This window comes from Lactuca sativa, chromosome 4 (assembly GCF_002870075.4).
Source record: "Lactuca sativa cultivar Salinas chromosome 4, Lsat_Salinas_v11, whole genome shotgun sequence".
NCBI lineage: Eukaryota > Viridiplantae > Streptophyta > Magnoliopsida > Asterales > Asteraceae > Lactuca > Lactuca sativa.
In genome coordinates, this window is record NC_056626.2 from 62,725,247 (window position 1) to 62,737,373 (window position 12,127).

Genomic DNA, 12,127 nt, shown 5'->3' on the forward strand with positions numbered 1-12,127 from the left:
TGAAATAATCATATGGAGGATGATAATTCTTACCAAAAGTAGAAGAAAAGCTTGGATCCTAGCCTTGAATCTCGAAATTTAGAGAGAGAAAGTGAGAGAGAATGAAGTTTGTTCTTTGGTGGAAAATGAGAGAAATGTGAGGAGAGAGGGGAGTTTTCCAGCCTTTGATCAAGGATGTGGCTGGAAAAATGATGGAAAGAGTACAATGAAAGGACTAGGTATGGTGAAAGGACAAGGGTTGGTCATGGAGTGGGCATGGGTGGTTGCTTGTGTCATACACTAAAGTAAAGTCAACACTCCACCAATAATATCCCACCTACTCTTCTTGGATAAGGATTATACCCCAAAAACATGATTAATTATGAAGTATGGGGTTCTATATGTTAAAATATGATTTTGGGTGAAAATCCCGCGTTAAAATCATGTAAAACGGGCCTAAAATGAAGCCGTAGTCGAAAACCGGGTGAATTTGGCCTATCTGCGAGACTTCTCAGTACTGGGCCGAGGTTCGGTCCCTACTGGTGTTGGGCCCGAAGGCGAAATGGGCCGAAATGGAGAGAAGGTGGTCAGGAGCGAAATGGGGCGAAGGCGAAAGGAAGGTTCCGTCCGAAGGGAGGTTCGGTTCCGTTCGCAGGCTTCAGGTTCGGTTCGCATGGTTTCGGTTCTTCAGCAGTTCGGTCCCTATAGGGACCTTCGGTTCTAAGCACTTTCGGTCCAAGAGGGTTCGCTTCCTAAAGGGAGGCTTCGGTCTATTAAGGCTGTTTTACCAAATATTACCCCGTTTCAAGCAGTTTTTGACCCAGTTAAGGGTCGAGATGACCCGAAAGACTATAAAAAGATAAAGGAACTTTTGAGAGAGATTTGGAAGAGATTTGGGAGAGATTTTTAATAGAGAGGGATAGAGTGAAAGAGATTGGGAGAGGCTTATTTTGTGACCTTTTTGAGTGTCCGACTTTGTAACGCAAGGTTCGTAAACCCCGTTAAGCCATGTTTAAGGATCTTACACACTCCCGATGAGTATGCAATAGTGTTTTATCGCTTTTGTTCATTAATTCCCACAGTTTAGGTTAAAGGAATCTAGATACACGAACTTTCCAAATGATAATTTCTCATTAAAATAATAATTTGTACAATTATTACATAACATAAACCCTAGTATATAAGGGCTAATTGAGTTGACCGGTTTGACTTGTTGACTTTATTTGATTTTGACTTGACTAGAATTTGATGGTTGTCACACTAATGCTTTGGATCTAGGTTTCTCTAATTGAACATGCAAACTTGAATACAAAAAGAGAAACCCTAGGAAGTAACTACAATTTTCGAAATCTATATAAAACTAGGGTTTGATTACATACATTGACTGTTATATTGTAATAACAATGATTCCCTTGTAGATCTTGAAGCTAGAGAACTTAGTGTCACAAGTGTAACACCTCTAATGGATCACAAACACACAATGGAAGAGAATGATGCGAGAAAGGAGGAAAGGATCAAATTTTTGGTTCTTTCTTCTAAAGAGTGGCCGAAATTCCAAGGGTTTAGAACCCTTTATATAGTGCACCAAGATGCTATGGATAATCTTAATTTCAAATATGGTAATTATCCACCTTCTTTGATTATCCATACATGATAAAATATTTTAGAAATTATAGAATAATCTTATACATACACATCAATTTTGTCCACCACCTTCCCTAGGAAGGTTCTAGACCCTTTAGCTTAACTATTGAACAATTTCACTTTTAGTCCCTGCACTTTTAATTAATTCCTTTAATCTAAAAATTAATTCCAAATTAATTTCTGATTAAATATTAATTAATAATATGATTAATAATTAATATATCATTTCCATAACATATTAATAAATCATTTGTTCCAATTTATTAATCAAATTAATAAATCTTTCCTCTTTCTCAATTAATCATCATGTCTAGTTGCAAGTGTGAATGCAACCCAAAAGGATCATGTCACTATAAATTCAAGTACATACCAATTATAGTTATGGGATTAGACACCTAATCCAATAATCTCCCACTTGAATAAGTCTAATAATTATAGTTGCAAATATGACTTCAAAAACTGACAGACAATCGTAGCTCTCAAAGCTTTTGTTGAACTCTGACCCAGTCAGTTGTGTGTCCTAAGATAAGGGATCATATAATCCTCCGTTCTGCGAGCTATCATGTGGAAAAATGACATGGAACATAATCATTCTCATTGCCCAACAGTCTGTTTCCTGATTTCCGATTTGTAATGACGAAGAACTTAATATAACACATCAATTTAGTCCTAACCGGGCCCGACACATAAGTCAACACCAAATCATCGAGGGGCCTAAGATATCGCTTTTTCCCCCCTTATGGAAAAAGGAACAGATAAACTTTAACCCATATTCTTGTACTATTTATTCATCAAATCATGCACAACAATGCATTTTATAACACCAAGTTACTGATGCGTTTACGCATTATCAATGCACAACCAACTCGTAAACAACAACTCATATATCTTGGTTTAAATATTATACGATATTATCATCTCAGAATTACTCATGATAAATTCCATGAAGTAATTAACTGAGCGTAATTTTAATCCAATACTTGAATCCCCATTTCAAAAGTACTCATGAATGTTGTAGCAAACCATTGCTATGTCTAAACACTTAGACAATCTACAACCCAATTCATGACAATCTTAATTCTCTACTTACTTCCAAAGTATGATCGATTGTGTATATTTGAATAATCTAATTATTCGGGAAGTAAAACATGCAAAAGAAACACAATGATAAAACAATTGACAAAAGACAGTAAACAATACTTATAAATAAATCTCCATTATTTAATCATCAGATATTAATTACACTTATTTGTTACAAGTTTCTAAATATCTATCCAATTACTAAAACTAAAATCATCCTTCACAACAATGCTCCTTGCATGTTGAACGTGCTTAACCCTACTCAGACCCTTCATGAGGGGATCTGCTGGATTCTCTTCAGATGATACCCTATTTACGACGAGGTGTCCTTCTTCTACTTGATGTTGTTGGATAAGGTGTCTAAGTCCATAAATTTATTTGGTATATACTTGACCCAACCCGGCATGGTCCATTTGGGTTGCACTTCACCCAAACTATTTATCGTTAAAACTTTGAGAATTGTATGTTTATGATTTGTTAATATATTATAAGTTATAATACATTAATATGAAATCATATTATTTAATTAGTATTGATCATAAATTAATTTAGAATTAATTTGGTGATAAAAAAGGTGACTAATTAAATATGGGCTCTTGTATTTATATAAGTGTGGGCTAATACTCATTTGGAATGGGCTTGGCATGCATGGGAGTCCATGGATAGTCCATGGAGCTTTTAACCCATGGATCCTAGGAAAGGAAGATTAATGGGTATTAGGGTTTACATGGATGTAACCCTAATTCCCCACACTATATAAAGGAGCTTGTGATGCTTAAAATGCCACTAGGTGTGTGTGTACAAGGTGGTGGCCGATTTCTATAAGCTACATACACTCTCATAAGGTTTTTCCAAGTTTGTGGTGATTTTTGATTTCCATTTGAGGCATCCACATTATTGGTGCTAGGCTCTCAAACTCCAAGGAATCAACTCACAATTGAAAGGTATGTAATTATTCTAGCCATTATGTTTAATGTTCCCCATGCCATGCTAGATAGGTTATGAACCTTGGAAAAATCAAAGTTGCATGTATTCATAGTAAAACATAGATCCAAGGTTTTAGGGTTGCATGAACACCTTAGGAGTGTTAGATTGCTCAAAACCCAACCGTGGTATCAGAGCCTAGGATTGTTTTCTTGAATACTTGTTGCAAACTGTTGAAAAGTCACAAAATTGAGATGTCTGGGCAGTGGACTCACCGAGTCCATGGGGGACTCGCTGAGTCCAAGTACAAATTCATCCTACTCGTCGAGTAGGCTCGTGCACTCGACGAGTAGGAGACACATAATGCAGTTTTTCGACTTTTACTGCTGGAAATGGACTAGAAACATTACCCTAAACTGTTTTGATGTTTTAAAACCTGTTTTAGATGGTGTAATGGTTGTTCTAATCCATTTACAATGGCTATATCAAAATTCCATGTCTATATGTGTTTATATGTTCTTGAAATTTTGATATGAAGATTCATGTTCTTATGAGTTATTGTTAGATCATAGGAATTACTTGCTAAATTGTTTAATGATTAATTCTTGATCAATTATGTGTTTTAATGGAATCCATAATTTGTCCTCAAGTTATGGATTTCCAAAGGTAACCTCTTTTAATGAACATTTAAACACATAAGTTACATAAAAATGAAGAGTCTTCACTTTTATGAACCCTTAATTCATAAGTTACGAAATGAAATGTTTTGAAGAGTTTTAAAACTTGCCCTCAAGTTTTGGAATTTGTAAAGACACACACACTTTAAATTCCAACCCTTAGGATTTTAAAAGTTAAAATCCAACCTTTATACTATTATAAGATTAATGGTTAATATTTATATATATAAGATCAAGTCGTTTTACTGTTAGTAGGACTCATTCACGAAGTCGGTCTATAAGAGGGGTATAAGGTTGCTACCTATAAAATGGCAACTTAATGGGTGTCTATTCTCACCCACCGCTTCCTTGATCGGTGGAGGGTCGTTAGCCAAATGGGTAGGACAATGACTTTAATTCTCATTAAAAGTATAATGATTATTATAAAGTAACTAAATGTTCTAGTAATTCCCAATATTAGTTACTTTAGGAAAATGTGAAAATGGTGCTAACCCATGAAATTCACACTTTGTACCTTACCAAGTCATTGGTGGAGCGTGTGTGGTTAACCGGTACACTAACTTGGACTAGTAAGGACAACAAAGGGTGACTTAATGTTTATCATAGATCGGTGGAGCATGTGTGGTTAGCCGGCACATCAATTAGGTGATAATACTAAGGGTACCAAGTGAATTTGCATGGTTATTCACACCTTGTTTTGTGATCCTCGGCATCCCAGTCACAAAACTTGAAGGGCGCACTCGAGATTGAAACATGCCATTGAAAAGTGCAATGAATCTCAAAAGAATCTAGGAATTTCAAACCAATTAAACCTAATAATTCATTTTGTTTTCATGGTGGAAATTGGTGAATCGTCATTCACCTACCTTCAAATATGTTATAGCTTAGACCACGACATCCCTCTTCTAAGTTATAATATATTATGTTGGGTCCTAGCCTTAATATTATATTTGGGTGTCCTATTAAGGACACTATATATCTAATCTAAACTTGCCTTTCTTCTTTTCAGATGTCTTCCAACAATGCTTCGGGTTCTAACCCTACTGGCTCCTTCTCTCTCATGAACCTTTGTGGGAGAGTCATCTTCGATGGTTCTAACTTTATGGATTGGATCCAGAACATCAGGATGGTCACTCGTTACGAGGACAAGGCATCTGTCCTTGACAAGGAGCTTAAGGATCTTGAGCCGACTGCAACTCCTGAGGAGGTTGCTGCATATGAGGCACATGAAAGAGATGCTACAAAATGCATGCATCATGATGGCCACTATGACAGTTGAGCTCTAAAAGTCCTACGAGGACTACTATCCTTTTGAGATGCACCAGGATTTGATGGACCGCTACCATCAGAGTGCTCGTCAAGAGCGATATGAAATCATCTCCTCCATGATAATAACCAAAATGAAGGATGGTGAACCCATCACGGGCTACATGCAGAAAATGCAAAGGTATGTGGACCTTTTGCAAAAATTAAATGTGAACTTCCCTGAGGAGTTGGAAATTGACATCATTTTGCACTCCTTACCTTCGTGCTATGATCAATTATACATGACATACCACATGAACAAGGAGGAAGTCACACTCAGCAAGCTTCAAGGACTTCTGAAGACCACCGAAAGTGGTCTTAGAGGTAATTCAGTTGTTACTACTCCTAATCCTACAGCTACCCCTATTTTGGCTATCGGGCAAGGCAAAAGGAAGAAGAGGAAGACCCATTCAAAGGGTACCAAGGGAAAGTCTCTTGATGGCTCCTCATCAAGTGGAACCAAAGGTGGTTCTGCTACTCCTTCTTCCATCCCTAAGGATGTTGAATGCTTCTATTGCCAGAATAAGGGGCACTGGAAGTGAAACTGCCCAAAGTACTTGCAGGATGTCAAGGATGGGAAAGTGAAACCATCCCATGCAGGTATTTACACTATATTGTTTAATAACTCACCATATTATAATTCTTGGGTTCTTGATACAGGTTGTGGTATTCACATTTGTTGTGACTTGCAGGGCCTAAGAAGAAGTGAGGATGTGGAGCACGGAAAGATAAACTTAATCATGGGGAACAAGAAGGTTACACCTGTTACCAAGATTAGAGTTTATACTTTGTTGCTAGATAGTGGGTTAAAATTAGATTTGAATAAACATGTTTACTCGTCTGAAATGGCGAGGAATATTATGTCCTTTCATAGTTTGTACAAACAAGGGTTTACCTTTTCTTTTGATAATGAAATTGGTAGTATTAATACTTTGTTTAATAATGTTCTTTATTTTAAAGCATTAGCTTGTGATGGTGTGTATGAAGCTGTGTCGGTTGTAGATAACCTAGGAAATAATGTGTTGTGTATTGATTATTCTACTAGCTTGGATAAAGCATCATTGTGGAATTGTCGTCTTGGACATGTAAACAAGAAACACATAGGCCAACTCCAAAAGGATGGAGTCTTGGAGTCATTTGACCTAAATTCGGATGATAGTTGTGAATCTTGTTTGCTTGGAAAAATGACAAAATCACCCTTCATTGGTTCGTGTGAAAGGGGTGAGGGTTTGTTGGACCTTATACATACCGATGTATGTGAACCCTTCAAAACTGCCACAAGGGATACTAATCACTACTACCTGACTTTTACTGATGACTATAGTAGATACGGCTATGTCTATTTAATCAAGCATAAGTCAGAAAATTTTGATAGGTTTAAAGAGTTTAAACAGGAAGTAGAAAATCAATTGGGTAAGAACATTAAGATGCTTCGATCCGATCGAGGTGGTGAGTATCTTAGCACAGATTTCCTCAACTATCTTAAGGAGTGTGGGATTGTCTCACAATTGACACCTCCCAGGACACCACAGTTGAATGGTGTGGCTGAGAGGCGTAATCGGACTTTGTTAGACATGGTTCGCTCTATGATGAGTCGAGCTTCTCTACCAATCTCTTTTTGGGGGTATGCCTTAGAGACTGCTACCCATATCCTTAATCTGGTCCTTACAAAGAAGGTTGCCAAAACACCTCATGAGATGTGGACTGGGAAAGTTACCAACTTGGACCACATCAAGATTTGGGGTTGCGAGGATTTTGTGAGACGCGAGACTCACGATAAGCTCGAACCTCGAAGTGAGAGGTGTATTTTCATCGGCTACCCACATAAATCCTTTGGTCACCTCTTCTACAGACCCAGTGAGAATATGGTCTTTGTGGAAAGGAGAGGAGTCTTTCGTGAACGAGAGCTCATGAGCCAAGGAAACAGTGAGAGGCAAATTGACCTTGAAGAACTTCAAGAGTGAAGTGATGAAGGAACCTCAAATCCTAGCAATCAATCTAAGGAGGAAACTCCTGTTGATCTGACTGACGAGTCTGTATCTCTGAGCCGTTCCACGAGAGCTAGGAATGCAGATGAGCATTACTATGGTTTCCATATTACTGCGGAAGGTGACACACTTATCAGTGATAGTGCACTAGTAAATCTGGATGAGCCTAACAGCTACATGGAAGCCATGGCAGACCCTGAAGCTGCTAAATGGAAAGAGGCTATGGACAGTGAGATACAGTCCATGTATGACAATCAAGTTTGGAACTTGGTTGACAATGTACCAGGTCGTAAGACAGCTGGGTGCAAGTGGATCTTCAAGAAGAAGACCGGCATGGATGGTAATGTACACACTTATAAGGCGCGACTGGTTGCGAAGGGTTTTTCTTAAACTGCGGGAGTTGATTATGATGAGACCTTTTCACCAGTAGCAAAGATTAAATCTATTAGGGTTATGTTAGCCATTACTGCCTTTCATGACTATGAAATATGGCAAATGGATGTCAAAACCGCTTTCCTTAATGGGAAGTTGGCTGAGGATGTTTACATGAATCAGCCAAAGGGTTTTTTCCGTATAGAGCACCCGAATAGAGTGTGTAAGCTTGAGAAATCCATATATGGATTGAAACAAGCACCTCGCAGATGGAATCTTTGTTTCTATGAGAAAGTCAAAGAGTTTGGTTTTTCAAGAAGCGAAGATGAGTCTTGTGTTTATGTCAGAGCTAGTGGGAGTATAGTTAGCTTCTTGGTGCTGTATGTTGATGACATATTGCTCATAAGAAACGACATCCCAACTTTGCAGGAAGTGAAGTCCTGGCTTGGGAAGTGTTTTGCTATGAAGGACCTTGGAGAGGTTGCTTATATCCTAGGGATAAGGATATTAAGAGACATGAGTAAAAGACTAATTTGACTTAGTTAGAGTACCTACTTGGATAAGGTGTTGAAAAGGTTCAACATGCAGAATTCCAAGAAAGGAGAATTACCGATCCAAAGTAATGTTAAACTGAGTAAGACTCAGAGCCCGAGTATAGAGGCTGAGATAGTTGAGATGAGTCTATTGCCATATGCTTCTGCTGTTGGCTTGATCATGTATGCTATGACTTGTACCCGCCCTGATGTGGCCTTTGCTTTGAGCATGGTCAACAAATATCAGGCGAACCCTGACAAGGCTCATTGGACTGTGGTAAAGAATATTCTCAAGTACCTACAAAGGACTAAGGATTGGATTCTTACCCTTGGTGGGAGTGATGACTTGAGAGTAGTAGGGTATAGTGATGCTAGTTTCCAGACTGATAGGGATAACCTCCGCTCTCAGTCGAGCTGGATCTTTATCCTAAATGGAGGGGCAATCACTTGGAAGAGTTCCAAGCAGGAGACGGTAGCTGATTCGACTTGTGGATCAGAGTACATAGCAGCAAGTGAAGCGGCAAAGGAGGCAATATGGCTGAAGAACTTCATCGGAGACCTTGGAGTTGTACCAGCTATCAAGGAGCCTATGGAAATTTTCTGTGACAGCAATAGTGCGGTTGCCTTAGCCAAGGAACCCAGAGATCATGGCAGATCCAGACACATTGACAGAAAATATCACTTCATAAGACACAAGATAGAAGAAGGACTCCTCGTGGCAAAGAGAGTATCATCAGAAGAAAATCCTGCAGATCCCCTTACGAAGGGACTGACGAGGGTTAGACACTTACAACATGCGAGACGCATAGGGCTGAAGGATGATATTAGTTTTATAGATTAGATAGCTATTTCTGAAACTTGTAAAATGTAATCAACATTTGATGATGAATAAAAGGTGTATTTATTTATGAGTAAGGTGTTACTGTCTTTGTCAATTATTTACTATTGTTTCAGCTTTGCATGTTTTGAATTCCAGAATAAATTACTTTATTCAAACCTCCACAGTCGGTCATACGTTGGAAGTAGGTATGAATTAATACTATCATGAATTGGGCTTGTAGATGACTAAAGGTGTTTAGCTATAGCAATGGTTTCTACAACATTCATGAGTGCTCATAGTGTGACATCCCCAAAATCAAGGCCAGAAAAGACAGATTTCATTTATGTTTTTTAAAATAATTTAAGAGTAAATCCTTTTGATTTAAAAGTGTTGCGGAATTTGTTCCCAAAACAAAATATGATAAAATAATATTTATCAAAGCATTTCATCAAGATATGCATTTTCATTATATAATCAAAACTCGGGATGTCATGTTCCGATACAGACCATAAAGCATAAACGATAAAATTACAAGTCATTCAACAAATATATATATATATATATATATATATATATATATATATATATATATATATATATATATATATATACAGACTTGTAAACAAAACAACTCGATGATTCATCCATCTTATGCCCTTGCGCCACTTCCTGTAATACAAATAAAACTGAGTGCGTCAGGCTTGGGAGCCTGGTGAGCATATAGGGTTTTCAACCCACAATAAATAATTATATTTGATTTCACCAACCAACAATATCCCGATTACCCGTTCCCGTTATCCTCACTTTACGTCCCTAAAACAACATCTATCTCAAGGGACCTAATCTAGGATTTTCATCAGGACGGACATTACTGCTAAGGGGTTTCCTCAACAATAGATATCCTAAAGGCAACCATGAGGGGATAGAGTACACCGGTAAACACATCGTTCAGAACACCTACAGGTTAAGAACCTGCTAGCGTTCCACAGGACTGTCTAGAAAGAGTCTGTGGTCGTTATCCATACTCCGCTAAATAACTAGATCAACAACAACAACATCGAGGCCTCTCATCTGTTTATTACACACCAACTATCTACCCATGTTCTACCCAACATATTAGTAGATAAAAATATATATTTTTATACATAATTTAAAACCTATATAGCATTCTCATTCAATACATATTCCACATAACAGCTGAGGCACACCCACGTAACACGTATTTCATAGAGAATAGATCAGATCAATGAGATAGAAGAAAGTGAATATACATTCACACACATAACCACAAAATTATACACATAACACGTATTTCATATAAAATACTTCATAATTATGCGTTAGAATAAAGTAACTACACTCACTTGATCAGAAGATGATCGGGCAGCACTACGGCTTGCAGAAGTAGTATTCTTCAGTAGATCTGGAAGATCTTCACAAAAACCGGGCTTCTCGCGAGTAGAGCTTCGGCTCGAGAATTGCACTTCTCGGGATCTTCGGGGCATCGAAACTTGCTTCGGGGCTCGGGAATAATACCGGGGCTTCAGGGTATAATTGGCAAGCAAATCGAGGCAAAAACTAGAGAGAAGGTAAGAAACTGGCAAGAGAATTAGGCTGCCCTCGCATGCCCTTTTATAGGAGGCTGAGGCCTCGCAGTACACTGGGCGTACTGCCTTACGCGGGACGTACTCCTCCGAAATCGTCACTGCATGCGTCATCCGAAGAACTCGAGTGCGAGGGTCGTCATGCATCGTTGTACGCTGGGTGTACGTCAGTACGCTAGGCGTACTTCGGATAAGTCCGGTGACTCCCCTTCGGATAATATCGGGTTTAATAATTAAATTTAAATTTTATTTATTTAATAAACTTCGAAAATTCATATCTTCTTCATACGAACTTCGTTTTCGACATTCTTTATATCCACGCGTAGGTGAGACTACGCTCTACAACTTTTGTTTGGACTCCGTCGGCTAACTTTGATTTTATTTTTATTATTTATTTTTAGTAGGCCGGGACAAGAAAACTCCGTTATAAATTCATAACTTCTTCATCCGACGTCCGTTTTCGCCTAACTTTTTATCGCTTTACTACTCTTAACGAGATCTTCGATTCTCATTTAGATTGTTTAGACCAACAATCACTCGATCTCGAATCGAGTATTCGGGCTGCATACTGCTAAGTCGAAACTTCAGAAAATCATAACTTCCTCATACGAAGTCAGATTTGGGCGTTCTTTTTATGCACCCTCTCAGTTTAACGAACTCTACGACATTCATTTAGATTACTAAGGCTAAATATTGCTCTAATGTAAATTTCACTTTTTACGTCATTCAGCATTGCCAGTTCTATCGCGAAACTTCGACAGGTCATAACTTCTTCGTTATAACTCGGATTTCAGCATTCTCTATATATTCGGAAACCTCATTTCAACTACTACAACATTTTCCATAGATATCAGCTTTATCTAACATTTTATTTTGACGCTTATTTTTATTCGTAATTACATTAAGACACACAATTAAGCACAAAACATATAATACTCAAATAATACACTTTTATTATTTCAAAACGGGTTACAAAGGTTAACCTAGACTATTATATCAACATTAATGACAAGCCCAGAAACACAGGCGTTACAATTCTCTCCACCTTAGAATGATTCCTTCCCCGGAATCACACATCAACAAACAAATGCGGATAGCGACCCATCATGTCACTCTCTGTCTCCCAGGTGAGATTTGGCCCATTCGTGTGTTTCCATCGGACAAGCACTAACTCGACCATCTTGCGTCGCAACTTCTTAGT